Here is a 6598-nt window from a genome sequence, read left to right on the forward strand (position 1 = left end):
TTCCACTTTTTTTCCAGTTAGGAAGCATGATCCCTTGGGGTGTTGTGCAGTGTAGCAGTAGAGCGGACGCTCCATTTACAGAAGCTGTAGTCCTCAACGCAGCCATCCTGGGTTTGACTCCTAACTTTGAGACATTTGTTGAATGTCTTCCTCCGTTTCTCTCTGCTCATTTACTGTTTCACTTTCTCCCAAGAGCCACCCCTGTGTATAATAAAGGTCAAGGCTTAAAGTTACCTACAGAATTGCATCATCTGCATAAGCAAAGATGGAACAGTATTATCTCTAAGACTGCACCTGTAAAATAGCTTTCTAGAGGGAAATCCAACCCCCACTGGAAATGAACTCAGCTTTATGCAGACAATTTGGAGACAGCTCAACAATGAACCTAGAACATCTTTTATATTGCATGTAAAAAGTTAATTTACAAAAAGAAACATAAGAAATTCTAAAGTACAGAAAATCTGGAATGTCACAAAAAGTTTGTCTTTATTTTAAGGCTGCTTGCGTTAAACTGAGCAGCCCAAATCTATTCGGGTTCATTATAAATAATCAAAAAATGACAACAAGGAAGCCCAACCTGTTACTAAAAATAAAACTGTGTAACAAGAATGGTGAAATAATTAATGGTAAAATGGCGGTCTAATTTCCGTTACAAAATGCTGACAATGTTGATAAAGAGAAGATGACACAGCACAGTTGTAATGATATCATCATCAAAACTTTCCAAAGTTCCTAGGCTTAATCAGTTTTCTGAAAGGAAACTAGAAAATAACTGAGGGTGTGCATCTACTCGAGCAAGTTCTAGTGAACATTATTGTTCAATTGTGTATTTTGAGTGTAGGTCAAACATCTGTGTATTATCAGGCTAACTTCCTCATTTCTTTCTAAGGGTGGAACTTCCTGTTTGCTGCAATAGTCGCGATAGGAGGGAAGATACTGCCCCAACTGCTTCCTTTTATATTTCCCATAAACAGCAATCTTATGCACAACAGCGATGTAAAGATCCCCTGAAACTAGAAGTGAATTAAATATGCTATGGTTCAGTTTGATTTAGTTCACGCCCTGGTAAAGAGCAGTCCTCTGCTGTATACTTGTACTAAAACCAAACCAGCAGCTGTAGTGGCTTCATTAGAGCAAATAAGTTGTGGTACTTGTGGTTGCATGTCACTGTAGCAAGCGCTGATAGACAAAACCCACAAGCCGCTTCATTTTGACAGCGAGAGTGCTATAAGCTGCATGCTCCATGTAGGCATCTACACATCCATTCATCCATGGCAAAACAGTGTTGCATGACAGCTTCTTTTCATACAGATTAAAAAAAAGGAAACCAGACTGTCTGATGTGTTTAACATCAGGGTGCAGATATATGTGTCACAGAGGGGACATCTGATATATAGCAGCTGCAGAACCAAAGCCCCAATGTAGTTGCATTCTGACTGGCTGCATGATTTGCAATGAATCTGTTGCAAAGGCCTGGGCTCAATGTTCCCTTATGGAGGGACTTTTGGTCTCAGCTCAGACCATGACAGGTACCCTTAACTTTGTGCCCCTAAATAAAATTCAGTTGAGTTGAGACCTAATTATTACTGGCACAAGTCCAAACCTACAAAGATAAGGCCAGTCCAATCTGAAAGGCAAGAACAGATTTAATGAGACAAGCAGCCAAAAGATCTGAACAGCTGAAGAAGGTTCAACGATTACTAAGCTTTAATATACCCTATAAAACCCTGTATACTAAACTGAAGATTCTGTCTATAATGTAGCAAAATATGTAAAGGTCTAAGGATTATGAATACATTTCCAAAGCACTGTACATTTTACCACCCTCTAGGTAAAAAAGGAGTCTTAAACGGTTATCATTAGAGGACTGATTGCAAGAATAACATCCAAATCGTATCCTGTCTTTGTCCACAATGCGCTAAAGTCAAATGGTAGATAGAAACCTACACCAGTAGACTTTTTTTCTAAGAGAACAGTATTTCCCAATCTAAATCTGCTAAAAACTAAAGCCTCCTTCAACCATCCTTTCTCTCATCACTGTTTGTACTCAAGCTCAAATTCAACATTACAGCAGCAAATATGAAATATTCCAGCTCTGACACATGGCTTTAATGATGAGGTGGATGAAGCATAGACTTGACTGTTGAGACAGCTTGCAAAATACACTGCAGATAAATTTAACAGCATATGAGCTGCGGTTAAAGATGAAACACTCTCATAGCCTGCATCACACAAGCATGTAAACATAGACACAGTATAAACACAGGCATGTCCAATCAGCTTCACAGTACCCTGCGCGGCCCAACCTGCTTTTATACATGGATTAACCGGACACATTTCCCAGAATCTCCTATGTTTCAGAGGCCACAATCTGCCATCATCAAAGCCCTTTATTCAGATGGTCCAGCTGCCTTTGTTTGTTTCTACCCTCACAGTAGTTTATCTCATTAAATACAGGAAATGCTCTTCCCTGTTGACTTGCTCTTGCCCCAGAAACACATGGTGTGGAAACAGAGTTAGGACGGAGAAGTTGAGATGACGAGGATTAAAGTGAGGAACAGTAAGGCAGGGAGCAGCGGCTCAAGGCCGTGGATCAGTTCCAACACCACCATTCAAAAACATATACACACAAGGTCAAAGAAGGAAAGCACAAAGCCTATCTTGTCTTTACCTTGATGTTTTAGAGGCATTCACCCTCCTCTTGAGTTGCAAACTGCACTGACAGCATGGCCATGGACCGGGTTGGGAACGAGCCTGCAAATACAGATGAAAAAAACATCATCTGCTAAATTTGCTGCTTGAGGGCAGGAAATTACATAATTAAAATGTATTAGTGACACTGTTATCCATCTGTCTGAGATAACTGTAATTACTCTCAATCCTCATTTGCTTTCAAATGGATTAAAAAGATGCTTGGATCTGAAACAATGAGTTCTGTCTAACCATAGGTGTCATCATACACACTCCATCGGGACACTTGCTCAGGGGTGTATATTCTGCTGCCCCAAAAGTCCTGATTATATTTCCACAGAACGTTAAATCAACAACATTCGTTATCAGATGTCCATGCAGTCAGCAAAAATGTACATGCATTCTATGATTTTGTCCCATATTACTTAATGTTTATCCATTTGGTCTCAAGCTAATGTTACAACTCTAAACCCTCTACAATCATTTTATAATCAAACAATGCAATTTCTGGATAAAATAACAAACATACACTTTACTCAGTTGGTAAAACATGGTCACATATTCAAACCTACGTCTTACCTATAAAATCTAAAGAAAATCAAGAAATCTAATAAGAGTTGTCAAACAGTAGTTTATAACTGGACCTGCTCTTGCTGCCGCCTGCTATCATCTTGTCTTCTGTATGTCTTTATTACCTTTGTTTGATGTTTTGTTATTTTTTTTTGAGAGTTGGTCTGTGTGGTTTAGCTTTTATAATACTTTTACTAAATGTATTGTAATTGTTATATTGTTAATGTGAATATGTAGGTTTATTCTTATTCTTTTAGGGTGACTTTTACCATCTGTCCTGGGACTGCATGTGAAAATTAGCCTTCTAGCTAATCCTGGCATATTGACAGAAATGTTACTAATATGCACTGTCCACGTAATAAACAAATAAATAAATATATAAAAAAACAAAATAAAAAAAATAAAGTGCCTAAAAATCCACTTTTAAAGATTGCAAGAAAGTCTAGCTGCTTGGAAGGAAGATATACAGGAAAGAGTGAAGAATTATACCTATACTCTAATGGGAATATTGTTTTACAAAAATGTTATGTTGTACTGAAGAAGACTTAAAGACAGTCATGTAGACCGTGGCTTCATTAGGAAACCAGGTACATATTTTTTATTAGCATGAATAGCCAGTGAGGTCATGCCACAGCATCTGAATTAGATTTAAGCCCAGACTTTGACTAGGCCACATCAGATCCTTTATTTTTATTGTTTGGAGCCAATCACTGAGGACTTGCTGTTGTGGAAATAAAGATTTAACTTCTAACTTGATATGAGTTAGAAACACACTGGGCAACATACAAAACAAGGATGACTCTTCAACTTGTGAGGAACAATTACCTATGTTCTATCAAAAATGCATTAATTAAATTTGATTCAATTCCGTTTATTTGTGCAATGCCAATTCACAATGCCAACCACGATTTCAAGTGGTATTTTAAAAATATTTCACATGAAAAAAAATCATTGTTCCAGTCCCAAGGAAAATCAGCAATTAATTCTAACTCATACAGGAAGACTGCATTCTTTGGTGGAGAGAAGATGTGGTAGCATCATAAAGAGATGCCTATCTTTGGCAGGACTGGGAAATTCGTCAGGGTTAATGGGAAGACTAATGGAGGTATCTACACGGCAGTACTGAAATTTGAGATAGATAGATAGATAGATAGATAGATAGATAGATAGATAGATAGATAGATAGATAGATAGATAGATAGATAGATAGATAGATAGATAGATAGATAGATAGATAGATAGATAGATAGATAGATAGATAGATAGATAGATAGATAGATAGATAGATAGATAGATAGATAGATAGATAGATAGATAGATAGATAGGCTGTATGTCTACCAACAGCCCTTTCTCTAACATTTATGTTTTTGCTGTGATAACACTTGTAGAAGGTCCTTTTGGAACCCGTCTTCAAGAGGACAACTCTCTCCAGGCTTGTAGGGTTAACACAACAGCAATCAGTCCTGTGTGGCTGTGATTCTGTGGCTTGCTGCTCAGAGGGGAACCCAGAAGAGGAGAGAGGACCGAGCATCAGCAGCCCTTGTCGACCTGTGCAGCTCACAGTGGGTTGCATGGATAATGAGCAGCTCCCTGGGTTCATCAGTGCCAGTTCCTAGAAATAAACCCATTCCCTATGGCGGCCGGAGATTATTTAGTCCCAAACCACAAAGCTCGAAGACAATCCATACACTGTGCAGGGACAAAAGTATGTCACGATGCTGGACAGCACTGTACCATCCAGACGCAGCGGGGCTGGTGCAAAAGAAGGGCAACATCCCTTTTGACTTCTGTCTTTCTATTATCCTGATTTAGTTAAAGGTCATTTCGCTCCATCCGCCCATTTTTCCTCCTATGTTTCGGCTTTGGGTGTGATCATTCTTACCTTACACTTATCGCATGCCCATTCCCGGACCGTTGGTTTGCTCTGCATTGAGGTTCCGAATCTGAGTAATGCGATTAGATTCCCCGCTTGGAGCGCATTCTTCTCCCCCTGCAGCCTGCAGAGGAGAGGAGACGCAGGGTGCTGGGCTGCTGAAGGCTGGCCGATCACACCTGGCTTCTGGTTCCGACTTCACAAAACGCTCCAAATGAACGGGCCATGGGCGTGTGCTGTTTTGGTAAACGGGTGCGATAGTATGCGCCACACCCCCTCTTCACCTTCCTGCATGATTGTCACAGAGCGGTCCGACCGTCGGCTCACTGGCGATTCATATTTTATTGTGTTGCAGCAGCGGAGCGTGGATTGCGTCACGGCTTCGCTGCGTACCAGTAAAACGCGGATTTCCCCCTTCAAACAGCTAAAATGTGGACAGTTAAATTCAAAAAAGCAAAAAAGCAATACATTTTATATTCGTTTCGCTCTGGTACAAAAAACCCACAATGGAATAAAAACAAGACGGAAAAAAAGCTCTCATTTTTCTCCGATCAGCTGACAGAATTACTAGGAGACAGACAGGAGCTGTTTCCAAGTTTGGGTTCGTTTAATCTGTTTAGATTTGCCTGAAAAGGGCGCCTCCTGCCGGGCCACGTTCTGAAATGAAGGACTTGAGCTGTGATTTCTCTTTAGCCACCCCTTTTTTTCCAGCATAACCTAAAAAACAGAAATAACAGAGTTTACTGATAATAACGTCTTAATCTAAATCAGATGGATGCATCAATAGCCTGTTTTTAGCATCATCCCCAGAGCAGTTTAGACTAATGCAGGGATGGTATAGGGAGACACCTAGTGGCCACGCTTGAGAATTGTTCTCTTTCTTTCTTAAACATCCCTAAATATTACACACCCTGAAGCACAACAATAAATTGTATTCAATGGCATTTACTCAAAAGACAACAGATTTAACATGACTTCAGTGTTTATTATAGATACTAAACCATGAAGTAATTCTAAACTGATCTAAACTAAAAAATGAGTCTAATCTAAATCTGGGGTCTTTCTGCAAGGAGTTTGCATGTTCTCCCCGTGCATGCGTGGGTTCTCACCGGGTACTCCGGCTTCCTCCCACAGTCCAAAGACATGCCTGTTAGGTTAATTGGTCTCTCTAAATTGCCCTTAGGAGTATGAATGAGTGTGTGCCTGGTTGTATGTGTGTTGCCCTGCGATGGACTGGCGATCTGTCCAGGGTGTACCCTGCCTCTTGCCCATAGACTGCTGGAGATAGGCACCAGCTCCCCCACGACCAACTATGGAATAAGCAGTAGAAAATGAATGACTGACTGACTATTTTAATAAGCTGAAACCTATCCATCCATCCATCCATCCATTGCTGCACTTCCTGTTCTGTACATCCTCTTCAAAAACTTTAAAGCTGTCAATGCTTTCTTAACAGCGTCGTA

General features: G+C 40.1%; 1 protein-coding gene across 1 annotated transcript in view; it reads right to left on the minus strand.

Annotated features, from left to right (window-relative positions):
* LOC124864350 (testis-expressed protein 2-like) overlaps window positions 1-5712 on the minus strand; it is a 42694-nt gene extending 36982 nt beyond the window's left edge. The window contains exons 1-2 of the mRNA XM_047359114.1: window positions 5145-5712; window positions 2672-2754 (exon numbers count right to left, since the gene is read on the minus strand). The gene's annotated coding sequence lies outside the window, so the exon portion shown is untranslated. The remainder of the gene's footprint in view (window positions 1-2671; window positions 2755-5144) is intronic.
* Between the last annotated feature and the right edge of the window lie 886 nt (window positions 5713-6598).

Source organism: Girardinichthys multiradiatus, chromosome Y (assembly GCF_021462225.1).
Source record: "Girardinichthys multiradiatus isolate DD_20200921_A chromosome Y, DD_fGirMul_XY1, whole genome shotgun sequence".
Classification (NCBI taxonomy): Eukaryota; Metazoa; Chordata; class Actinopteri; order Cyprinodontiformes; family Goodeidae; genus Girardinichthys; species Girardinichthys multiradiatus.